We start from the raw sequence: 27,100 nt of genomic DNA on the forward strand, positions 1-27,100 counted from the left end.
CAGGATTTAGACTATGCAGATGTTTTACTCCTTAATTGTCTTATGAGAGCCCAACTTGACATGACTTTAACTGTCTCTTTGCATTAATGTGAAAGAGACTTTTAAAAATGTAATTGCTAGCATCAGCTAAGCGGGTGGGGGTTGCCTTATAATTATTGGGATGGCAACAGGCAGAAAGGGACAATTTAACCCTTTCCTCACCTACTTGGTTCCTGATAAAAATCGCTGCTCCTCCCAAGCTGCTAGTTGCATTGAGAGGAAATCCCAATTTGTTATGCTCTGAGGGTATGCTTGCGAGAGGTCCTGAAGCATACAGCTTCCTCCCTTCTTTTTGATTTTATTCTGACATATACTTGCAATTGCTGCAGACTAGGGTTTTTTTTTTTTGTCTTATTCCAAGGAAGACAGACACATTGATCAGATTTCTTAAATAGGTTCCTTTACTTAAGATTATCACCCATTGCATGTTACCAACAGAAGCAAGAAAGAGAAACTGAAATGAAACTCATAGCTATGGAAAGCTCCCCAATGCCCCAGATACTCCCCTTAGTGACTTTTTCTTCTCAATACAATGGATACTAATTAAAGGCCATTGCCTATTTCAACAATTCTCTCTCCTACACTATTACAATCTCTTTTTTCCTCTGCTTCTGGTACAAATAGAATGCCAGTTATTGCAGACTTATTAACAGTGTAATTCTATGTTCTACTCAGAAGACTGAGATGCACTGAGTTTTCAATGTCAAGTAAGTGTGCATAGATTGCAGTCTGATTCCTTAAAATAAAAAAATATACCTAGTATTTCCACTATTCTTTTATTTTGTTTTTGTGATAATTCATTTCAACAAGAGATAGAAAGTACTGGTTGTTGCAAGGTGGGGAGACCTGACACTAATTTTCAGTTGTTTAGTTGCTTTATATGACAGCTTAAGACATGTTTGCACTCCAGTCAAATGATTGGAGCTATAATACAAGGCTCAGGTAACAAATCATGCAACACAAACAGGATTTTATCTAAAACCAAGTAATTAAGTTTCAAACTTCAGTCAAGCTCATAACACATTCAGCCTGAAGATTAAAAAAACAACAATAGTAAGTGATATTTGCAGCTCAGTTCACAGCTACAGTCTATTTTTTTATAGTTAAATGAACAAAGATTGAGATTGTCAGAAATTTCAGTCATGGAAACGTTTCTTTCTTTAACCAGCTTTTTTTCCCTCTTATGAATATTTCTGCCACATATATACATTACACTTAGGTTACTGAGTATAACACAGCATATCTATGTCAAGTATGTGCAAGAATAGAAAAGCAAGTCTCAACACTGCTAAAAAAAATACATTTTTAATTGTTTGCAGCCCACCAAATTTAAGTACTACTTAAGCACTAATGAAGTCCCATTGCTTTAGCAGAGGATGCTATATGTTTTCCTAGGTTCAGCAACATGCATGAATAGTGGGTGTTGTATCTAGGATAGCCAGATACAAAAGAAGACAGGATTCCTGCAGCTTTGATAACTATGTAGAAGAGGGAATTTCAGCAGGTTTGGCTTGCCCAGGCAGGTGAATTGTGTAGCCCTGTCAAAGTGGTGAAAATAACCAAGGCAGAGGAAAGGTAGGGTCGGCATGGCAGTAGGGTAAGGATCCAATTCCTCATTCCACCAGCTGGTGGAATGAATGAAATGGCACTCTGTTGGGGTGGGGAAGCACCAAACCCCCTCCCTGGGAGGTGCCCAGCCTGAACCCTGGCACAAACCAAGCATCCAGGGTCACACTGGGGGACTGAGAGATTCCAGCCAGGCAGAGGCCCCAACCCAAACTCAGGGTGTCTCATAGTTAATCATCCCCCCCATCCCTCCCCCCCTGGGATGCCTCCTTCTATGCTGATCCTACCCAATGCCATTTCTGCTAGAGTATATGAAACTTACAACATCACCCAACAGGAATCAGCTGCGACTTACTGAAGGAAAGGTAACCCCCTCCGAGCCCTATAACCAATTTAGGTTGAGATGGGGGAAAATCATTTTGAGCCCTGTGAGGTAGCGGCCAAGTATCCTAGTGAGGCTCTAGTGCTGAGGTGGGGATGGACTTTGGGATTTCAAATTTCAGTGGTGCCCTGTGCGAGGCCAAAATTCAGCGCACCCCCATCTCTCATCTTCTGTTCTGCTCAATTCACTATGTCATTGTTGTGATGCCCTGCAGCACCCCCTACACTCAGTGCCCAGGGCAGAAGAATAGGTCGCACTACCTTAAATCCATCTCTGACTGACTCAGGTCATGCCCAGACTGAGGTTTGTCATACAGGTCAAAGGGGAAAGAAGTGAAAGTCTCCCAAAGAGTATTCCTGCTTTTTTGTGTATAAGTGTCTCTAATAATACACACTAGTGTTAATCTATGCTCCTTTATGAAACATAAAGGCATAAACAGTATACGAAACCTTTCCCCTTGCCTAACTTTCAGTCAGTTTTTGCTATAAATAATTGAAGAAAATAACCTGTACATTTAGTTCAGCTCCGAGTCCTACGTTTGCATAGTAAGTAAACAAATTACCTTGATTTGTGAAAGAAATTGAGAAAATGGATGCAATTCCCAATTGCTTCAGAGCATGTGACAAGTGTGGATAAGAAGCAGAAGCCAATGGCAAGATTAAAAACTGAAACAGGTTTCCCTCAGAGTTGCAAATGATCTACTCAGACAGGGCAATTAAACAAGCCGTTGAAAGTGATAGCGCGCTGCACAATGCTAGAAACAACCAGCAAATTGTAAAATTGTCACTAAAAATAGCCCCCGGCATGATATGTTTTTACAGAGCATGTTAATGCAATGCTAAGAGAACAAGGTAGCAAGGATTCCCAGTTTTGTTCTAAGGGTGGACAAAGTCCAGCATCATACAAGGCACTGCCTCGGTGGAAGTTAAAGGATATTGTCCACAGGGCAAGTGGTAGTTGAGTTATCTATAAACTCATTTCTCTCAGTGCTTTGGGGAGACAAAAATCCTTTTGGCTTTATTGAATGAGCGTTTCTGTCTAATCACCTGCCAGGCCATTGTTAGCATTACCAGTGGCTGCAGAAACGACCTCCGAGTTGACCTGATCTCCCTCTTTGGAACAAAGTCACAATTTCTAGAGACAAGCTGTAATGATATTTTCTAATGCTGGGCTGAAAAAACAGGTGCCTCCATGTCAGCACTCTCTGCAACAGGGAAGACAACAGCCGTGCGGAAGCGGTGTGGTTTTTATAGCCAAACCATCACTAAGATGCTGAACAATTAAAGCACACCTGCATTTTTATTTAGTGGGGAATAGGAAATCTGTTGTGGGTATATGGTCCTAAACATACCACCTAAGTAAATTATAGTATACTATATGAAGTATGGCATATGAATTCAAGCCATGGGATTTTCAAATGTGTGTATGTTAAAACCACAGTACCATATTCATCATCACGAAAGCTAGAATATTACCACCATGGAGTGATATTTTCTCTCTGTATGGTCACCACATACTGCCTCTGCTTGCATTTGCTGGTATTCGCCCACTAGTCTAGGGCTGCTATACATCCAGATTTTCCTGAACATTACTGGGATTTCAAGGGCAAAACTGACGTCTGTGGGGTAATTTCCGAAATGTGGCGCTTTGTCCTGGATCTTAGGCAAATTGGGTGGCGGGGTATTTTATTGTTCTACAACTTGGGGGGGGGGGTGTCTTGGTTTTTACTTTTTGAAATATGGCAACCCTACACTATGCTTTCAGGCAATTGACAAAATTCAGCCTCCCAAAACCACGATCACTTATTACAAAAGCCATGACAGATTAGAAGGAATTCTAATACAGAGGGAAGAATTCAGTGTTGCACTCTTCTGATCATTCCATCAGCACAAGCATTCCTGCTTGCCAGATGAAACAATTCTTCTCTCTTTCACTCCCCTGCGTGCTGTTCTGGGGGTTGTCCTGAAACTCCGGAGCAGATTTGGGTAATGTGAGGAGGAGGAGAGGAAAACCCCATTGCACTTTATCTCCATTTCCACTTTAAAATGGGGTAGGGAACAAACACCATCCTTTAGAGCCATATTTCATCAAGTCGCACATTAAATAATACAAACCCTTATTAAGCGAACGACATATCACTTGTTTTATATTCTCCGGTGTTATAAATGATAGGAAAATATATTAAGAAAAATAAAATTAAAAGGAAGAAACAGGTCAAGTGTTTCAAAATCAAGTCTAACTTGTTGTGGGGAGTCTCAAAACATCTTAAATGAATCTTTGTTGTTGTTGTTTAGTCGTTTAGTCGTGTCCGACTCTTCGTGACCCCATGGACCATAGCACGCCAGGCACTCCTGTCTTGCACTGCCTCCCGCAGTTTGGTCAAACTCATGTTCGTAGCTTCGAGAACACTGTCCAACCATCTCGTCCTCTGTCGTCCCCTTCTCCTAGTGCCCTCCATCTTTCCCAACATCAGGGTCTTTTCCAAGGATTCTTCTCTTCTCATGAGGTGGCCAAAGTATTGGAGCCTCAGCTTCACGATCTGTCCTTCCAGGGAGCACTCAGGGCTGATTTCCTTAAGAATGGATAGGTTTGATCTTCTAGCAGTCCATGGGACTCTCAAGAGTCTCCTCCAGCACCATAATTCAAAAGCATCAATTCTTCGACGATCAGCCTTCTTTATGGTCCAGCTCTCACTTCCATACATCACTACTGGGAAAACCATAGCTTTAACTATACGGACCTTTGTCGGCAAAGTGATGTCTCTGCTTTTTAAGATGCTGTCTAGGTTTGTCATTGCTTTTCTCCCAAGAAGCAGGCGTCTTTTAATTTCGTGACTGCTGTCACCATCTGCAGTGATCAAGGAGCCCAAGAAAGTAAAATCTCTCACTGCCTCCATTTCTTCCCCTTCTATTTGCCAGGAGGTGATGGGACCAGTGGCCATGATCTTGGTTTTTTTGATGTTGAGCTTCAGACCATATTTTGCGCTCTCCTCTTTCACCCTCATTAAAAGGTTCTTTAATTCCTCCTCGCTTTCTGCCATCAAGGTTGTGTCATCTGCATATCTGAGGTTGTTGATATTTCTTCCGGCAATCTTAATTCCGGCTTGGGATTCATCTAGTCCAGCCTTTCGCATGATGAATTCTGCATATAAGTTAAATAAGCAGGGAGACAATATACAACCTTGTCGTACTCCTTTCCCAATTTTGAACCAATCAGTTGTTCCATATCCAGTTCTAACTGTAGCTTCTTGTCCCACATAGAGATTTCTCAGGAGACAGATGAGGTGATCAGGCACTCCCATTTCTTTAAGAATTTGCCATAGTTTGCTGTGGTCGACACAGTCGAAGGCTTTTGCATAGTCAATGAAGCAGAAGTAGACGTTTTTCTGGAACTCTTAGTAGGGGTTTTTTATTTAAAAAATCTGATAATGGAGCAGGACTTTTTTAAAAATTTATACCCTAAGGTAGGCATAGGCAACCTTGGCTCTCCATATGTTTTGGAACTACAACTCTCATGATCCCTTACCACTGGCCCTGTTAGCTAGGGATCATGGGAGTTGTAGTTCCAAAACATCTGGAGAGCCAAGGTTGCCTATGCCTGCCCTAAGGAATCTGCTTTCTAAGGGTGGGATCCAGACTTAACATCATACTTAAAGACTTAGTCATGACAAACCTAAGTTCAATTTAATTCAGTTAAACCTGGTTCCATCCCTATATTTTCAACATCACATTTTAGGGACTTTTTAAAAAAATTGTCTCATTTATAAATATATCATAGCCCCACAAAATAAGATGGTAATCTCATGAAAAAAGGAAGTTGGATATGGAACGGCCTCTTAGTCCTTTTATAGAGTGGTGATCATAACAATGGAGGTGACCTTGATTCTAAAGTCTATTAAGCACTTTGCAGCTGCATGTGTTGCATTTTTCCGTCAGTCTCCTTTCAGAGCGCCTTGCAGCCTGAGCGCTAACATCAGGACACAGCAGCGCAGAGATGAAAGTGCGAGAGACTTAATAACCATTGAATGCTTTCCACTTTCCCAATGTATCACAATTACAGAAACACCTGTTCTAAATAACTGTGTGTGCTTATTGATGGTGAAAATGTACAGTGCTCAACAGCCCTCAAAATTTCTCATTTAATTTTTATGGCGGGTGGTCTAGCAGCAGCAAATTGGGTGCAGTGCAGGGCATGTTGGAGCACCGGGTCAATGGTTTGTTTACAGTACCAATAAAATACATCTGTGCTCCTATTCCCTGACTGTATAGCATGTTCTTTTATTAATTGTTCCCAGAATTAAAAATCCCAATCACATTATTTTGCTTAAGGAAACCCATACACAGCCCATCTGTGCAACTGAGGTCAGGAGGAATATAATGGAGAGCAAAACAATATGTTTGCCCTTCCATAAAATGTTCTCTGCTTTGCTAGATGCATAACATGGATTTTTTGAAGCAGCATCTTTTTAGATCCATTTCCTTAAGCGTTCAGCAAAAGAGGAGAAACAGTGGAGGTTCATGGTACGATATTGTTACCACAAAATGTGAATGTTAAACTGCTCTAATTTCCAGTTTCTCATGGGACCTGGAGAGTTTTAAGCTTAATTTTGCACAAAAGTGGCATATGAATGCATGTTCCTATAGAGCTAATGTGCCTACGCTTTCCCAAACGGCTGATAAGAATGGCTTGCGCCTTCTCAGCGTATCAGAGCTCTCTCCCAGATTGTGCTGGGCCTTCCTTTGCCTGTTCCAAATATTCCACATGTTGAGCAGACAGAGATATTGCTGCCCCTTCAGCATGCTACAAATATGAGAGAGAGAGAGAGAGAGAGAGAGAGAGAGAGAGAGAGAGAGAGAGAGAGAGAGAGAGATTGTGTGTGTGCACTAGCTCCCCACCTATCCTTTTCTAATATAGGCTGTGGCATCTATCCCAGATATTGCACTCCACTCTAGAGTTTTTGTGGAATGGATCATAGAATTGTAGCGTTGGAAAGGACCCTGAGGATCATCTAGTCCAACCCCTTGCAATGCAGAACTATGCAGCTGTCCCATATGGGAATCAAACCTGCGACCTTGGAGTTATCAGCACCATGATCTAACCAGTTGAGCTATCCAGTATTTCCTCTATCTGCACAAACCTTTCAGAGCAGGTTTGACTCCACCCAGTCCTAAATATAAAGCATCCATTGCAACAATGGGCATGGTATCAGTGAGGTTTGCATATGGCAAGGCCCCCTTGGTGAAGCAGTGCATTTCTCTGTGTGCACACAGTGGTACTTAGACTATGAAGGCCCCTTTCCATTACAATGCCCTTTCCATTGCAGCTTCCTCTTCTGCCAGACTTTTCATTAGGGTCGAATTATTCCACCACCTGATGTTTGCCTTTCTTCCAAAATGTTTGAGAACCTGGGATTTCATCTTCTTGTTTTATGTACAGTGTTGCATTTTCATCCATTCATTCATTGGAGTGGTGTACAACGAGTTGTAAAATAAGATAAAATACAAAACAAAGAGCCCAAAGAACAATAAAAACAATTTCTACAAACTCTAAAAACATTAAAAACAATTTCTACAGATGTACAATTTGTTGTGTATTGAGTCAAAGGATTTTATATCTGTATTATTATTGTCTGTATTTGCATTAGGATAAAGTAACTGCCTTTTGGTCCCAGAGGGTACAGCTACTATTGGTTCATTTAAGCTGCTGTATTTGGATCCTCTGTCTTATTGGTTTCCTCCAAAAGGCAGCACTGTGATTGCGTGATATTGTTCCCTCCAAAATGTATCCCTTCCTAGCTAGTCCCCTGTCCCTATAAATGTAGCTTTCCTCTCCTCAGTCTTCAGTCTTGTTCACTTTAATAAAGAGCTATTACTAGAGAACTGTCTCCAGCATGTTTTGTCAAGAGAGCTGAAATCACAAACCCCACGTCACAACAACTGGCGACGAAGGTGGGATCCGGAATGCTGAGGAGCGGTTAAACACAACCCTGCCTCAGAGTCCGGATTGCAGCTGAGAACAAGACTCACTGGCCAGCTGAGAAGACGACCCTGCCTGCTAGGACAATGGAGAGTCCAAGGGTATTGGAGCCCTTCCAGCCATCAGAGCCCCACACCTGGGAAGACTACGTCGAACGCTTCGAGTTCTTCGCAGTGGCTCAAGGGATCACCGATGCCAGCAAAAGAAGGGCCACATTCCTGAGCTACTGTGGGCCCGAGACCTTCAAGCTAGCCAAGGCATTACTTGCTCCAGCGAAGCTGAGTGAGACATCTCTCCAAGATATTCTTGCCTGCCTAACAAGCCACTTGGCGCCTACTGAGACCAAGATGGCCCGGCGGATGGAGTTCCATAAGAGGCAGCAGCATGCTGGGGAGTCTGTATCCGCATTTCTGGCTGAACTCCGGAAGCTCGCTCAGCACTGCGGCTTCCAAAATCTGGAAGAGACTCTCCTGGATCGGTTTATTGGTGGTCTGAGCAGCAAGAAAGCCAGAAGACGCATCGTGGCTAAAGAAGAGGTTACCCTTGCTTCAGCCTTGAAGGAGGCCACCGCCATGGAGAATTATGAAAGAGAGGAGCTTGATGCCAGTCGCAAGGCCACTAAGCCACAGATAGAAGTTGCGCATGCCATGGACGAGCTAGAGGCTACTCCAAGCCAGAGCCCAGTCCGTGGGGTTGAGTCGGTGCGTCAGGCCTGCACAGTGCACAGAGATCGCCGAGGCAGTTGCCCAGGTTGTGGCGGAAACCATGAAAGGAAGAGTTGTCGTTTCAGGGATGCTATCTGCCGGACGTGCGGAAAGACGGGTCACATCGCCAGGGTCTGTAGATCGGCGGCGTCGGGAGCGACAGGAGCACCTAGACTGGAGCATCGCAGACCGCCCACAGCAACTCGTTTTCTAAAGGACTGCCACTACGTAACGGAGATCAATGGGAGGGCTGTGCAGTTTCCAGCGCAAGGCAAGGCACACGTCAAGGTGAAGATTGAGGGTCAGCAGTGCGACATGGAGGTGGACTCCGGATCTGCATTCACCATCGTGTCAGACCAGACCGCGAAGATATTCTTCCCCAGGGGTAAGTTGCCCCCTCTGGAGCCCTTTCCGGCAACCTTGCAGTCGTACTCAGCAGGCCACATCCATGTTATGGGAATGTGTGCCGTGAGAGTACAGTTCCGGGACAAACAGGCTGTACTCAAACTGGTGATTGCGAAGGGCAGTCGCCCCAGTCTCCTGGGCACTGACTGGTTCCCTGCCCTGGGACTGAGTATCTCAGGGCTTAATTCAATCCAAACCTGCCCTGAGATGAGCGAGGTATTATGCAAGGAATTTGCTGGTCTCTTTAATGGAAAACTGGGTTGTTATAAAGGGCCCCCAGTTGACTTCGAGTTGGACCCCGGGGTGGCTCCAATCCGACTCAAACCAAGGCGAGTGCCATTTGCACTGCAACCCAAGATCGAGGCAGAGCTGGATAAATTGGTCAAGCAGGGAGTTCTCTCACCCGTGGACTCTGCTAAGTGGGAGACTCCAATCGTCACGCCCCTTAAAGCAAATGGGGAAGTCAGGATATGTGCAGATTACAAATGTACTATCAATAAGGCACTCAGGGGAAACTCATACCCCATTCCAGTTGTATCACATCTGTTGGCTAAACTGGCTGGGGGCAAGGTGTTCGCCAAAATTGACCTGGCACAAGCTTACCAACAGCTGCCAGTAACCCCACAATCAGCGGAAGCACAGACTATTGTCACACATAAAGGGGCGTTCAGAGTTAACAGATTACAGTTCGGAGTTTGTGTGGCCCCAGGGATTTTTCAAGGGCTCATGGAACGCCTGTTAAGAGGTCTGCCGGGGGTCTTGCCATTTTTTGATGACGTTTTGATTGCTGGAAAAGACCCACAGGAACTGGTTGCGCGTGTCCGTGCAGTGTTGCTCAAGTTCAAGGAGGTGGGGTTGCAACTGAAAAAGGAAAAATGCAGTTTTGGGGTGCCAACGGTGGATTTCTTGGGGTTTAAAATTGATGCATCAGGCATCCACCCCACAGATGCTAAGATTAAGGCCATCATCGAGGCACCACGACCACAGAACAAGACGGAGTTGCAGTCATTCCTGGGACTTATTAACTTTTATCATTCGTTCTTACCCCAGAAAGCTTCGGTAGCTGAACCATTACATAGACTATTGCAGAAAAAGAATGTGTGGCGATGGGGGCGGGAGCAGCAGAAGGCTTTTGACTCCTTGCGAGGAATGCTGAGTAGCAGGAGCGTCCTTGCTCATTATGATGAGTCAAAGCCGCTGGTCCTGGCATGTGATGCCTCTCAATACGGTCTGGGGGCTGTGCTGAGTCATAGGGAACCGGATGGGTCGGAAAAGCCCATCTCTTTCTATTCCCGTACGTTGTCGCCCACGGAGCGCAACTATGCTCAAATTGATAAAGAGGCACTGGCTATTGTGTCCGGAATCAAAAGGTTCTATGATTATTTGTACGGTCGCCAATTCTCCATTGAAACGGACCACAAACCACTGTTAGGGTTGTTCAACCCAAACAAACAAACGCCACAAATTCTCTCCCCCAGAATGTTGCGTTGGTCAATATTCCTGAATGGGTTCCAGTACACCTTGACCCATGTGCCGGGGAAACAATTGTGCCATGCTGATGCGCTGAGTCGCTTGCCCCTTCCTGGCGGGAGCAATGAGGATCCTGCTCCGGCGGAGCACATTATGATGCTAGAAACACTTCCGGGGGCTCCTGTAACAGCTACGGATATAGCTGAGAAAACGAGGAAAGATGCTGTTCTCTCCCGTGTGCTCACTTGGGTGGGGAGGGGGTGGCCAGGTGGTCCGCATGAAGAAAAATTCAGGCCTTATGCGACAAGGCAGCACGAATTGTCCATGCATAAGGGTTGTCTCCTATGGGGAGATAGGGTGATCATCCCAGCACCACTGAGAAACAGGGTTCTTGAGACGCTTCACATGGGACACCCGGGAATGGTCAGGATGAAGTCGCTAGCCCGATGTTATGTGTGGTGGCCTGGAATGGACCAGAACATAGAACAATGGGTACGAACATGCAAGGCATGCCAAGAGGTGCGGCCAGAAGTGGCCAGAGCACCAGTCCACTGGTGGGAGCAGTCCAGGACTCCCTGGAGCCGGCTGCACATAGATTTTGCGGGGCCATTCCAAGGGAAGGTCTTTTTGGTTATCGTTGATGCATATTCCAAATGGTTAGAAGTGGCGATGGTCCCTAGCATGGCATCAGCTGCCGTAATCAAGGTGTTGAGGCAGCTGTTTGCTACCCACGGGTTACCTGAGACCATTGTATCAGATAATGGGGCAGCTTTTGTATCCCAAGAATTCAGGGCATTCTTGGCTGATAACTTCATAAGAGGGGTCACATCCGCGCCCTTTCACCCATCCTCCAATGGGCAGGCTGAGCGCATGGTAAGAACAGCCAAAGAATCCATTGCGCGCTTAATGGAGGGTAACTGGTCGGCTCGCATTGCGCGAATGTTATTTTTGCAGCATGCGATGCCGTGTACTGCGACGGGCAAGTCGCCAGCCGAGCTGCTCTTAGGTAGAAGACTGGTAACGGTGCTGGATTATGTCCACCCAGATAAAATGCCAAACCGTAATTCAAGAGCAACCCCCCAGGCTGAGACTGACACAACAAGGTATCTCGCCCCTGAAGATCTGGTCTGGGTGAGGAACTATTCACGAGGTCCGCGGTGGGTGGCTGGTGTGATCACCCGGGCTAGTGGACCTGTGTCCTATTATGTGACCTTGGAAAATGGGCAAGTTTGGAAGAGACATATAGATCAGCTGAGGCGCCGGGCGCTCAGCAGGGAGGAGTCAGATAATTCATCCCTGGCTAATGACGCACAGCTGCGAGACCAGAGTGAAAATGGTCCAGAGGTGCAGTCACCAGGGGCTTCAGCAAATGAACCAGGGTCTGCTAGTCCTCATGATGACGAGGTACAGGTCGGGGACCCTGAGATGTCTGGGACTCCCTCTGTTCCTGATGAAACCCCTATAGCAGCCCCTCCACCACAGGTAACACCCAATCCAGAACCTGCAACACCTGTTGTCAGGAGATCAGGTAGAAGTTGTAGGACCCCACAGTACCTGAGGGATTACGTCTGCTGTGCTCACTAGGGGGGGAGGGGTGTTGTGTATTGAGTCAAAGGATTTTATATCTGTATTATTATTGTCTGTATTTGCATTAGGATAAAGTAACTGCCTTTTGGTCCCAGAGGGTACAGCTACTATTGGTTCATTTAAGTTGCTGTATTTGGATCCTCTGTCTTATTGGTTTCCTCCAAAAGGCAGCACTGTGATTGCGTGATATTGTTCCCTCCAAAATGTATCCCTTCCTAGCTAGTCCCCTGTCCCTATAAATGTAGCTTTCCTCTCCTCAGTCTTCAGTCTTGTTCACTTTAATAAAGAGCTGTTACTAGAGAACTGTCTCCAGCATGTTTTGTCAAGAGAGCTGAAATCACAAACCCCACGTCACAACACAATTAATAGTCTGTAAATGACTGGGTCACACTTAAGAGAAATCCCTCTTAAACAAACAAACAAAAAATATTCAGAAGGCACCTAAATATCAGGAAGCTGTGTGCCTGCCTATTCTGAGCTGGGCTGGAGCTGCAACAGGAAAAACTCAGTTTCTAATACACGAGTGATTTTATTTCTAGTGTTGGAGGGGGGAGGGGGAGATTTTACCTTTTGTGCACCCCTCTAGAAACTGTCCCTATTTTCTTACATCCCCTTTGGGTTATTTATAAGTGAAAGCCAAGCCATCAAGTGGTACAGGATAGCTTATAAGCCCATGGTAACAGTGACATCAAGTGCAGCACTTTACCCCATAGGAGCAAAAGGCAGCCATTCCATCAATATTTTTTTTAATGGAGCAAAGTACTCAGGGATGTCATTGGGTTGGACCTAAGCCCTCCACGTGGCCCTAGAGTTCAGGGAATTAAATCTTCACTGATCTGCATAACTTCACCTCTTTACCTGGACAAACACTGTTACATTGTGTTTCTTGGCCACAGTATGACATGACAGAACTGGCTATGCCTACATCTTTACAGGAATTCTTTCTCATTATCATGAAATTCAAGGCTACAGTATTTTGAGCTCTGTTGTGTCTCCCCCCCCCCAAAAAAAAAGTCTTCACTTTCCACGGTGCAGTTAAAGACATCCGGTGTCAATTATGTACATGGGTGTGGGGATATGTAGCACAGTTTCTCTGACTTTGGCTTTTATTCACACTTGGTCTTTCACTTACACATTACGTTCATGGTGCAAACAAATTTACAGACACATGACAGTAGTTCAAAAAGGTGAAAACTAAAAGGCAAACGAGATGCAGGCTTTCATCATGCAGCAAACACTCAGGAACAACAACAAAACATTTCTATTTTCTGCTTTCTATTTTCAAAAGTGAGAAAGTTATCTCTTAGAAGGGCTCACAATAAATCTAACACATTTTCAAAACTATTTTTTACTGTGCCGTTGAAGTACAGTTCAAAAACTTTTTTTAAACTGAAAGATAACTTTTGGGCATCATCTAGCCAATGTTAAGTACTTCTGTGCTGCAATCCTATCAACATTTTGCTGGGAATAAGTGAGAAGATATTACAGTGTTGGAATCAGACTCCTAAAGCAGGCACCTAATTCTGTATCAGATGTCAAAAGGGCAACTCTTCCAGCAATAAAGATTGCATCCTAGTTTTGTTTTAAGAACTCCAAATTCTCTGACAAGATTTGAATTGCTTCTAGCTATCTCTTTGGCCCTCCTTCAAACTCCACTGGGTGTCACATGCCCATGTCTGGATCCAGTTAGAAGCATTCTGACCTTGAATTAACTTTCTGATCACCCATCGGGTTAATCAAACAAAACCATAGCAATAGGGCCATTTGTGATCATCAGGATATCCAACACATAGTTGCATGGTGTCTGAAATCTTGAAGATTTCCCTCCCATGCTGATTAAACTGTAGCTTTGCAATTCCCAACACACTTAAGGTTAAAGCATGCATAAACATATGCTGTAATGCAGAACACAGGCTGTAATGCATTTGTTAAAAACTGCATCAGGGTTTTAATCAAGTTACAGAAGACCTGTGAGCCTATGTCTTGTTTGAAACTTTGTTTTATCTGCCTTGATTTGTGATGTTATTATTCATTTATCATAAATAAATTACCATTATCCCCTAATTACTTAAATCATCACCTTTACTCTCTCCTTCTGTGCCTGGCTAAGACCTTGGGGACAGTGTTAGATAGTAATTTGCCTGATAACCTCACAGCAAAAATTTCCCTAAAATCCATTTTTTGAATTATTAATTAGTTTTAAAAGTTACCAGGTTGCCACAGTGTGACTGACCTATTGCTTTTTAATTACCTTACAGTTTTTGATACTATTAAGTATGACATGTTGCTGACCCAGTCACAGTTCCTTCCTTGGCTTTCATCAGCAAAACAAAATGCTTTCCTTGAAAGAAATGTCTTCTTTCTCCTATATCTTGGAAACAAATGAACTGCACAGTTTGAACCATCTCCATGTCCTTGAGTTTTCAGTTCCAAATTCTGTGTTGTTATGGGGTGTTAGGGGAGGGGTAGTACGGTACCTTTGGTAGGGGGCATGTTGTGCTCCTTCTGGGGTAGTTTGTCCACATTTGGTCCCCACCCTGCACTTAACTCTCACCTGTAATTCCAAGAAGCTGTCACCATGCAACAGAGGCCACACCCTGTCCAGCTAAACCAGGTGAGGGTAGCCGATGGGTCTCAAGTAAGTAAGTAAGTAAGTAAGTAAGTAAGTAAGTAAGTAAGTTAGGGACTTCCCCTACAAGAGAAGATAGACTCCAGCAGATGAGACTAATAGTGGGTCCAATGGTCAAGAAGGCAATTTCTGCAGGTGCTGTAGAGGGAAGTGAGGGACAGGTGGGCTTTTCAACCTGGGAAGGTAGCCTAAGTAGGAGAAGGAAAACTCTGGTCCTAAACCTCCTCTGCCTTGCGGGATATCTTCAGAAGAAGAAAAGGCTAAGGAGTAAACCTACACAAGTCCGGAGTGAAGTCCGTACGATGGTTGGGTGGCACCTTGTACACCTCATTTTGGCAACTTCTGCAGCTAAGCTGGTGCCAAACATATTGCTCTGCTTTCCTTTGGACCACATCAGCAAGGCCAAGAGGAGGGTCTTGTCATCTGGGCAGCCAAGGACCTCCATGCACGCTGCCCAGGCTTGCACCCCAGAGAGGTCACTTCAGTACTGTTAACGCAGTACTGTAGTTTGACCTTACTCCCAGAGGCGTACTCCATTGTCTCTCAAGACAGATGGCTGCCAACAAAAAGTATTATTATTACAAGGCAGTATCCAGGTAACTCATTCCATCAGTGCAAGGATTTCCAGTTGCACAATGGAACTTCTCCCCTTTCTTCTTCCATGCTCCTCCTAAATCTGTGCTAGGGGTATCCCCAACCCTTCAGAACAGATTTGTGGAAGGATGGGGGAGTTCCATTTGGCAAACATAAATCTTTGCACTGATAGAACAAGTTAGTTGATCATTGTTATTATATCTTTTTGTAGTGATGCATTTTCTCAATTAACGGAACCTAACATTACAAGAATTAGCATGTGGTGCCCAAAAATGTTTTGAGATTTAAAAGAGACCCTCCGACTCATGTCTTACAACAAATGTGAACATTTCTATCCTATACTTTAAAAAAAAATTATCTTGATGATACTGAAATGCTTCTAGTGCTCTTTCTACTCTGGCCATTTTCCTACATTTTCCATGAGGTCTGTTCAGTTAATATTAAAAGCACTGGTAATATGCAGTCCTGTACACATAGTGGAAGCAAGTCAATGGGGCTCACTTTGGAATATGCAGTGAACAGGCTTGTTCTATCAATTGCTTTATTTAATGAATATTTCTTTTCTTTGCATGTTATTATGTTTATAAAATATATACAGTATATATGTTTATCAAAAATATTTTTGATATTGTTATTATCAGATGTTTAAAATAATTAACAGAGTGATAACACTCATTTAGGGCTAGATATTTAGTGGGGGAAATCAGTCTTACTGTGTAATGCTCTGCATATTTGTGCACTAAATTTAATGGATTACAGTGCGATTTACCCTAAGACCTGTGGGTACAGGGTGGTATATAAATCTAATAAATAATAACAATAATACAGTGCAATCCTGCACCGACTGTATTTTTCGCTCCATAAGATGCACCTGACCAAAAGACGCACTTAGTTTTTAGAGGAGGAAGCAAGGAAAAAAATATTCTACATCAATGCTGCTGTCGGTGGCGGCGGAGCAGCCCACTTTTCGGCTGCTCATGCCTCCCCCGCCCCTCTGCTGCTGGCGGTGGCAGCGGAGGGGGAAGCAGCCTGATTTCGGGCTGCTTGTGCCTCCTCCGCCACCAGGAACCATGGCTCCGGCGGCAGAGGCATCCCTCCGCTCGAGGGATCTTGCTGCCATCCAGTGTCTTCGCTCTATAAGACGCACAGACATTTTCCCTTTCTTTTTAGGAGGGAAAAGGTGTGTCTTATGGAGTGAAAAATACGGTACTTACTGGTACATCAGAAGTAAGTCTCATTGAATTCAGTGGGGCCTGCTCCCTAGTAAGTATGCCTAAGGCTGCAGCCTTGGTCTTTCTTTACTGACAGTACCCTCCAAACATTGCCTCAACGTAACCACATAGCAAATGCTTCCCTTTTTCACATATCCCTATGAAAATGCTTCAAACCAGTCATTCAAAAGAGAAGGTCTTACGAGCTTTGTATGCATTGAAACTCAATAATAATTGTGTTATGTTTACAGTCTGACTTCCCTTTACAAAAAGAAAAGAAAAATAGGTTAAGGACAAAAAGAACACAGTACTAAAGTGTTTACAGCTTGACTTTGAAGAGGCAGCTGATGTAGTTCTGCATTTGAAGCTAATTGTCTGTGGAACTTTTGACCCAGTGGGGAGGGAGGAATGGAAGGGAAATCACAGAGGTTATATTTTGAAGTTTTGTAGCTACTGTAGATTATTATTATTGGCGTGCTATTACTGTATATTTTTTGATAACAACATAAGGTTCTTGCATCCGCATTCTCCTCCCCACCCCCATTATTGGAACATAATGAAATAATTTGTTCGAGGTGTGTTTTCGCAGGGAAGAAAGCAAAACCTTTCCACCTACTGTTATCATTGCTACGATCACACTACATGCCTGCTGTCAGGCTGTTAAAGAAAGCATGTGAAAATGCACCACCTCTAACTCAACCATTGTTGGTGGAAGAAAAGAAACAACTGATCTCTCGCTTCATTAGAAAGAAATCGTATTTTCTTTTCACACCAAGATTTCCTGGAGAAAGGATTAAGCCTTTTGAGGTCATCCATAGCTTCATACCATGATATAAGAACATCAGGCCCAGCATTATTAAGGCATAAGGACATAGAGAGTTTCCTTAAATCAAGTCAGGTCCATCTTGTTTAGTACTGTCCATGATGACTGGCAGTAGCTCTCTGGGTTTCGGATGGGGGACACGCCCAGCCCTACCTGGAGATGCCAGGGATTGAACATGGGACCTTCTGCACTCAGGTGCTCTTGTACTGAGCTAGGGTCCTTCCCATAATTGGGCTTCATCAGATTATCTTGTCCTAGCTACATTTTTTTAAAAAATGGGTACAACCCAGATAAAACTGAGTGCACGTAAGCCTAGTTGTTGATTACACTAGAAGGCAGGACTAGAACTAATGGACTGAAACTGCAGGGATGACGATTTTGGCTAAATATTGAGAGAAACTTCAAACTATAAGAGCTATTTGACAGCAGAACACATTGCCTTGGATAGGCAGAAGGAAAGGGTGGGCTGGAATTATCTGGAGATATTTAAGCAGAGGCTGGATTGTTATCTGTCAAGGATGCTGGAGCTGTATCCTGCATTGGATATCCTCCATTGAGTAGAGTGTTGACCAAGATGACTTCCAAGGTCCCTCCCTACTGTCAAGTTTTATTAAATCAATGGGTCTTAAAAGTGCAATCCTATGCACATTTACTCAGAATTAACTCCCACTGTGCTCAATAGTACTTCTTCCCATGTAATTGTGGGATGCATCCTCAAGTGATTCATTGTGCAATTAAGTCCAATTAATTTCTATGGGGAAATAGCATGGTAGATTTTTTTTAATAAATTCAATTTTTGTTTACCCTAGGTCAGCAATCTGTTCCAAGTGTGAGTACTCTGATGAATACACTGAGCTTCCCTACCTAGAATGGTTCATTCCTTCATTTCAATCAAGAGAGATATTCCATATGTGGCTTAGGTTCAAGTCATGGATTAGATCTCTCTTCCACCATACATGGAAGAGATCTGCTCGCCCAGAAGCACATATGGCTCTCTAGACAGGGCACTTACATCTAAAAGCAAAAATCATTTCTGTTATCCCTTGTAAAACCAGCCAATAAGCTAAACTCAGTTTTACAGAACTGAAACTATGCAGCCCAGCTCAAGACCCAGAATGCAAAAAACGAGACATGGTCACAGACTTGTTTTTGGACAAGTGTGCCAGGAAAATTGCTTCATTTGTCTCTGGTTGGCTTAATATCCTGTGGAACCCATAGTCACTGGCACCAGCTTAATATATTTTGACCTTAAAAAACTAATACAATCCCAATGGCATCAAACCAACGCAAGCAGGAGAATCACATACAATCACATGTATTTATTAATGTCTTAACTTACAGGCCAGTATAAATTTATTAAATGTTCAAATCCCTTGCACTTTCAGCAGGCTCCAGATGTTTCCCTCAAAATCTCTTGGCTGTTACATCTGCTGCATCTACAACTCCCCTATGTTTGCTATTTCTTCCTCGTCTTCATCTTTTCTCCTTTTGCCATGGAAGCCTCAACCTGTGTAATTAACCGTGATCTCAGTGTGACCTTTTGCCACATGGGCAGTCCTTGGAACAATTTACCAAATAGGGATCAGCACTGATGGTGAAGTCCTGGCCAATGAAATGAAAGATCTGGATGGATGCAGAATATTAACCTACATGCATTAAGTGCATGGAGGAGATGTGATGTCGCTGCATTGCTAGCCCTGTTCCTGGTATCAGTCACATCACTGGCCCATCCCCTCAGTGTCAATGCATGAGGAACTCTATGTGAAAGCAGCTGCTCGTGCACAGACATCCATGCGTTCAGGACTAAAAAATACAAGAAATACATTTATGCAAGAAATACATTTTTTGGACACTACTATAAAAATACAGGATGGACGTATAGACACCACCTTATACAGAAAACCAACTGACCGACAAACATATCTACATGCTTCTAGCTACCATCCCAAACATCCCAAACATACCAAACATACCATCCCAAACATACCAAACAATCCATCGTATACAGCCAGGCCTTACGTTACAACCGCATCTGTTCCAACTCTACAGACAGAGAATCTCACCTAAGAGATCTACAGCAAACCTTTTTAGAACTAAAATATCCACCTGATGAAGTTAAACAACAGATCAACAGAGCCAGACAGATACCTAGAGAGAACCTGCTGCAAGACAGACCCAAAAAAGAAAATAACAGAACACCACTAGTCATCACATACAGCTCCCAAGCTAAAACAGTACAACGCATCATCAGAGATCTACAGCCTCTCCTGGACAATGACCGCTCCCTTTCTCAAGCTCTGGGAGGAAGACCTTTCATTGCCTACAGACAGCCACCCAATCTTAAACAACTCCTCACCCACAATAATACAACCACCAGACTTAACATGGACACTGGTACCAGAGCCTGCAATAAACCCAGATGCCAACTTTGCTGCCACATACACCCAGACAACACCATTACTGGCCCCAACAACATCCAACATACCATCTCAGGACTATTTAATTGCTCATCCTCTAACATTGTGTATGCCATCAAATGCCAACAGTGCCTTTCAGCTCTCTATATTGGACAAACAGGCCAAACCCTACGCCAAAGGATAAATGGACATAAATCTGACATCAGGAACCAGAAGACAGAAAAACCAGTAGGAGAACACTTCAATCTCCCAGGACATTCTATACAAGATCTCAAAGTAGCTGTCTTACTACAAAAGAATTTCAGAAATAGACTGGAAAGAGAAGTTGCTGAATTGCAACTTATCACCAAGCTCAAAACCATGGAGGGACCTGGTTTGAACAGAGATATCGGGTTCTTATCTCATTATACATGATAAGCGATCTTCAGCCATCTCAACCCTTGCTTTTTCATGCAAAACCATTTGCAGTCGTTTGCGGTCATCAACAGCTATCAGTCAGTCAATCACCCATTTCCACCACCCTTCTGAGTGATCCCCCCTCCCCATCCCCACCCCTCCCCACCCCTTTTCTACATAAGTGCCTGGAAACTTCCATTTCACTGTATCTGAAGAAGTGTGCATGCACACGAAAGCTCATACCAAAATAAAAACTTAGTTGGTCTTTAAGGTGCTACTGAAGGAATTTTTTTATTTGAATTTTCTGTAATGTTGGATTAGATCATATTAGATCATTCAGAGTAGTGGTCTGTAGCATATTGTTTAAAGAAAAATTGTGTTTAAAAAAACTTATTTATCCATATGTAGAATGAAGAGCAGCTTTGACATTCTTAGCAGACTACAGTGTTGTTTTCACTGCTGAGTGATTTCTCTGTATTTCCCAAGTAAGAGTGAACATCAGAAGAAGTCTAAAATCCAATTGATTATCCACATAGTGGTTCTCATTCTATAATACACCTCTTCAGAATTATGTCACACTGTGGTTATATTTAGATCACAAAACCTAAGGACACATATCCCTTGAAGATGGATAAACAACCAGAATGGATGTATTTTCACAACAGGAAATCTTTAACACCAATTTTTTTAATGGAGAGGGAAGAAGGATCTAATGCAGATGATATTCCTCCAGGTCATCAAAGTGAAAGGTACGTAAATAAATGTATCACAGAGGCAGAAAAGCAAAGCACAATGATTTAATCAAAAGATAAATATGACAGTCATCACACAGCAGTTCATCTTGTTTCATAGCTTCAGACAAATTTGAAACAGTAAAGACCAATTAGCTTGACTAGTGAGAAATTAATAAGGAGGAAATCAAGGTCATTCAAGACTAATTTTTCCTGCTTGTTTCTCCTCATTTCAAATCTAAAACTAGGGTGGGGTGGGTGGGTGGGTGGGTAGGTATGGGTGTTGCTGTAACCAAAATCCCACAATACTTTTGAATTAAAATGCTGCTGGCTTGGAGTAGAGATTTTGCTAAATGTGATAAAGTCCTGGAGGACTTCTTTTGGGGGGGTTGCATGTTTCTTCTTCTGTAAAAAGCACCCTAGAAGTATAAAAGCATAGAAACAAAACCAGCATGCAAGGAAAGGAATGAGCTAAAACCATTTCCCCATACGTGCTAGTTTTTTTTATGATAGAGACACCACCAAAAACAAACTAGTGGCCCAGACAATTTGTGGGAGCAGCTCCAGTTACAGGACAAAGGAGGTAACCACTGGTTGTCCTATCTTTACCTGTCCAACAATTTTCTGTCATTTTAATTATTTGTTTTATTTTTCACTCAAGAGCAAAATGCACCCATGAATACACTGATGAAGGGGACTTAGTCACTAGGGAGTGTGTACATGCGGCAGCAGAAGCATATTGCTATGTATTGTCTCTGAACTTGGCCTAGGCTGCCATTTCCATTCTGACTGCCACTCAGAGCTGGCCCTACAATTAGGCAAAGTGACTTGGCCACCTCAGGCAGCAGATGTTGACAACAGCAACCCCTGACCATTCCCCTCTATTAGAGGTCAGAGATGTGTATGTTACATGGCATATCCTACCCACCCCTAAATTAGCCTGCTGCCTCGGGTGTATGCTACCGTATTACCAGTGGAATAGGGAAGGGATACCATCATCCTTCACTTCAGGCAGTAAAATGTCTTAAGCCAGCCCTGGCTCACTTTGGTAGCACTGTGATAGTGTTAAGACAAAGAGGAACAATCTCCACCCCATCGTTCTGCCCGGACACTGAGGTCCAGTGCCGAGGGCCTTCTGGCGGTTCCCTCACTGTGAAAACCAAGTTACAGGGAACCAGGCAGAGGGCCTTCTCAGTAGTGGCACCTGCCCTGTGGAACGCCCTCCCACCAGATGTCAGAGAAAAACAACTACCTGACGTTTAGAGGGCATCTGAAGGCAGCCCTGTTTAGGGAAGCTTTTAATGTTTAATAAATTATTGTATTTTAATACTTCTGTTGGAAGCCACCCAGAGTGGCTGGGGAAACCCAGCCAGATGGACGGGGTATAAATAATAAATTATTATTATTATTATTATTATTATTATTATTATTATTATTATTATTGACATCTTCTTGGGCTCTGTACTGAAATATAGATTCGGAACAGGTCGGTACAAGCTGGTCATGGGGTCACTGCCCAGTAATGTGGGTCATTGAAGTCACTGATATAAAATCCCTATTGTGACAAATGTTTGATTCTTCCCCACCCCCCTTTTCTTTGAGCTACTCCTTGGACTGGAGAATGTCAGTCTTTCCTTAGAGAATATCCACTGTGGATCCAACCCAAAATATTTTAGTACTGTTTAAGGAATCAATATGCCTGTTGTCTTTGTCCATTGAGTTTTCTTGGTAGGGATACTGGAGTGGCTTGCCAGTTCCTTCTCCAGGTGGATCACGTTTAGTGAAAACTTTCCACTATGACCTGTCCATCTTGGGTGGCCCTGCACGGCATAGCTCATAGCTTCTCTGAGTTATTCAAGCCCCTTCGCCATGACAAGGCATTGATCCATGATGTTGGGAAAGATTGAGGGCACAAGGAGAAGGGGACGACAGAGGATGAGATGGTTGGACAGTGTTCTCGAAGCTACGAACATGAGTTTGACCAAACCGCGGGAGGCAGTGGAAGACAGGAGTGCCTGGCGTGCTCTGGTCCATGGGGTCACGAAGAGTCGGACACGACTAAACGACTAAACAACAACAACAAGGCATCAATGGGCTTAGTCTCTATTCCTTCTGGTCTCTTAGCCTTTCTTTTCCTTCAACCCCAATATGAACTAACAACAGAATTTCATTTAGCATGAAGTGTGCTGAAATTTCTTCAAAGAGGGTAAAAAATGTTGGAGAATTTTACTTTCCCCTTTCAGAATATGCAGGAACATGCCCACCACCCTCACAATTTCACCACATACAAATAATGGGGAGACTTTTGAAGGGTCCTTTTCATTCTGTCTTACCTGCCTTACCAGGCTCTCTGCAAAACTAGGAGGGCAGCTAATTTAGAATAGAATTTGGTGGTGGTCTGTCATCAGGACCTGGGACAGCTCACTGTGGTTGCTAGAGGCAACACTTAGAGATCATCCAACATTTAGTATGTGTGAGGCAGCAGCACTAGCATCTTTTATAATCGCAGGTAGTTGTGGTGGGCTGACAATTATTTGGGTCACAGCAGTCGGGAGAGGGAGATTAGCTTTTCCCTCCTCAGGTGTGGTCCTGATGAACATGGTTTCTTTGAAGCTTTGTCAAAGTAGCGTTTCTTTTGCTCTGTTGCTAAGAAAGATTGTCACCAAGTGGGGATGTTGGCAGTAGAGGCTGGTCTGTTGGGGTGAATGGGGCACTGCCCCACCAATCTCAGTCTTACAACCGGTCAATGGGTGGCTGTGCCTCTCCTTGGCTCTGGCTCCACCTACTGGTGGTCTCCCTGCCTTCCATGTCACCAGTCCCAAGGGTCACCAGTTACCACTGGTTGCTGAGCTTGCTGGACACTACTGGGAATGACACTCAGTGAAGTAATACTTCATTATTCTTTTCAATCCTCCACTTATTCTCCAATCCAGGCAATGAAGTGAAGTCATAAGAGGTCTTCAGAGAACTCTAAGCAGGATGGAGAAGAAACAGCCCAGTCATCTACCTATAAGCTCTTCTGAAGCACCCCTTGTTCTGGATCTAAGGAAAGGGACAAGAGAGAAAATCTGAGTGGAGGCAGAGTGAGTGTGTGCTTTCATTCTTCCTGACATCTCCCAAAATTTCCTGGTTTACAAACAGGATCAGGAATGCATTTCCTTTCATTCTTCAATGGACAAACTCACCCTGCAAGTCATTTCCCCCCTTTCGTCTTCCCAATGGACTCTCTTGCTTTTTCATAGCATCCTTTTTACATTTCCTGTTTTAGCCCTCTTTGCTCTTTTACTGAAACTAAAATGAATTATGTTAGTGTTGCTGTTGCTGTAGTCATTTAGCAATATTCATTAACTAACTCCCTCCCTCCTTCCCAATCTCCCTCTCCCGCTCCCTCTCTCTCTTTCTACAGGAACCTTTTTATCCTTCTAACAAACTCATGAGACACCTGAACTCAATACATAGCTAGTTGGCACTCTCACAATGCTTGCTTTGAATACTCACTTGTCCCAAAGTTCTAGCCTGGTCTAATTAAATAATAGCAATTATATTAATGATACGAGTTCTGAGCAAGATTTGATTTATTCTTTGTTCTTTCACTGCTGTTGACACAGTATGATTATCATCCAAGATTCACCTGTACCAGCTTTCCTTGCAATCAGACATTCCATATTGTACTATACTAATCATGGGACCCTTCTACTCAGGATGCACCAATTTGTTAGTTTTCTTTTCTTGCAATTTCTCATGTTTCTGGTCTTAAGGTCTGTTTACCACCTTTATGCATCAGCTGGAGATGTTTTATTGTTTTTTCTAAAAAAGCTCCATGAAAGTTTGCTAGGATTCTAGTGCACATTTCTGTATGTAATGTGCCCTAATATGTTTGCAAGCAATTTTCCCTTCTATAATGCATATTTGCATATAATTTTCCCTTAATATGTGTATTATTGTATGCATTTCATGGTTGGTGAACTGCATCACAAAATTTGGAGGAGTACAGATTTTGCAGGATGATGTGTTTCAGTCCATGTATTGGTTTGGGAAAGTGTAAATTAGTATGGTTAAAATGCAACTGAATTGAATTTATCCCTATTCCTATTTTCTACTCACTGGTCGACGGCATATATTAAAGGATAAAGCTTTTGCAAATGTGAAGGTGCTAGGATCGGACACCCTACCACATCCACAGGCATAGGTGCCAACTCCCTGTGGCCCTGGGTGCCCAAGCACCTACAAAATTCCTCGTAAAGGGGCTGGGCACTCACAAATTTCAGTGCCAGGGCCATGCACGCTGCATGGCACACATGGCCCCAGGCACCCCTGGTCACAGGGCCAATTTGGCACTCCTGTCGACAGCTACATTTCTATAATAAGCCTCGCAGACTGTCCATCAAGGATGACACATAGTCTGCAAGGCAAGCTGACTTGTCCACTGACCACTTTGGATCAGTCTGGCTCCACAGAGCCTTAGAATATCCCAGCCTCAGAGCTACATCTTCAACCATTGGAAAGAACCCTTCCCAGAGCAGACTATTCCATTTCCACAGTGGCCCACTAGATGCCTGCTGTCTTCTGCCCTCCCTCCACATTGTTTGATAGACCCTGACAGACCCTGACAGTTGCAAATGTGATCCTATCCTTATATTTTTCACTTTGCAGCAATCATGTAAAGTCAAAATCAAAAATCAAAAATCTCACACCCTAATGTGTCACTGGTCAGGTAGATAAGGTTCCATGAGGATTCGGCTGAGTCTAGAACCAAATCAGGTTGATTCAGGAGAATCCAGGCATCAGTTGGGCTGAGGCAGCCACAGATTGCTATGGGTCAGGTATGATCCAGGGCTGTTGAGGAGTGGGGTATAGGAAGGAGAGACAGGTGTGTGCAGGAAGAAGAGTAAAACATGGGTAGTGTCACCTCTTTTATTACACTCTCACCCACACTCTTTCGCTTTGTGCCACCCTTTCTCTCTCTCTCTCTCTCTCTCTCTCTCTCTCTCTCTCTCTCTCTTCTCTGTTCTGTTAACAAGTCCTTAACTTAAGGGTTATTTCTCATGAGAAACTGCAGCCACCTATGACTGAGTACCAGTTTAATCTTTCATTGTTGGCTGTCACTTAACAATGTTACCAGAATGTCACAAACTCTTTTTTTAGTCACAGTTTTGTTGCACTTTGCATATTAACTGATTAAATATAGTTTTGCTTCACAATATGAATTTGTACATGTCAGAACTATATCTGTCATAAAACAGACAAAGCCGCCGAGAAACTGCAAATGGGTGGCAGCAGACAGGGGTGGCAAAGCTGGCTTTCATTTTTATGTATATCCATATTTTTATTTTTATTTCTCATGGTTGGTGTTGGGTCCTTTATGTTTTCAAATATTTCTACAGGAAAAGATTGGATTGTAAAACATCTTGTCCTTCTAGAAAGTTGGTGCCTATTATTGGAATGATTATATAAATGGATAAATATTGTGCGTGATTCCTCCCCCCCCCTTTTTTTCTGCATGGATGTGAAATATCTATGTTATGTTGTTGAACTGTGTCAGAAGAAAACCTTGGCTGCCTTCTGTTGGAGAAACCCCCTCAAATGCCTTTGAAGTGACAACTAAACTGGGAAATATAACTGACTCACAGCCTTTAAGCGATCAAGACGTGATCAAAGCCGTAACTCTGGAACTCAAGAAGAAAAACCCCAACGTACATGCTTAGGGAAATGAGCAAAGCTTACTGCCAGCTGATATTCAAGGAAACAGAGAACAGGAATTGTAATTATTATGGAACACATCTTTTTATGCAGTGGTCACAAAAGAAGGTGAACAACAGCCTCTCTCCCAACTTTTGTTTGGCAAAAACCACCACCAGATTCCATTCCCTGAATTACAAAATAGCTCTGACCATTGTACATCATTTGTGCAACCTTAATTTTCAGGTTGTGATTAGCTTTCTACACAGAGTGCACCACTCTGGTCTCATGTGATTGGTGCTTTCTCTGCAAACCTATACAGAGATTTATGTTTAGATGATACTGGACTTAATGGAGAACATGGATGGCAAACAACATTGTCACAGTCACTGCGATGATCGATCTTTTCCAGATGTTGGTGAATTACTGAGCTGATGCTAAACAAAGACAGGAAGGTGTCTCATGTTCAAATTCTTAAAAAGCAATTTTTT

General features: G+C 43.3%; 1 long non-coding RNA gene across 1 annotated transcript in view; it reads left to right on the forward strand.

Moving 5' to 3' along the window:
* The window catches only part of LOC132591829 (uncharacterized), a 173,204-nt gene extending 148,550 nt beyond the window's left edge, over positions 1 to 24,654 (forward strand). Inside the window, exons 2-3 of the long non-coding RNA XR_009557242.1 lie at positions 20,794 to 20,948; positions 23,864 to 24,654. This is a non-coding gene — a long non-coding RNA (uncharacterized LOC132591829). The remainder of the gene's footprint in view (positions 1 to 20,793; positions 20,949 to 23,863) is intronic.
* The last annotated feature ends 2,446 nt before the right edge of the window (positions 24,655 to 27,100 follow it).

Source organism: Zootoca vivipara, chromosome 3 (genome assembly GCF_963506605.1).
Source record: "Zootoca vivipara chromosome 3, rZooViv1.1, whole genome shotgun sequence".
In the NCBI taxonomy this organism is placed as follows: domain Eukaryota; kingdom Metazoa; phylum Chordata; class Lepidosauria; order Squamata; family Lacertidae; genus Zootoca; species Zootoca vivipara.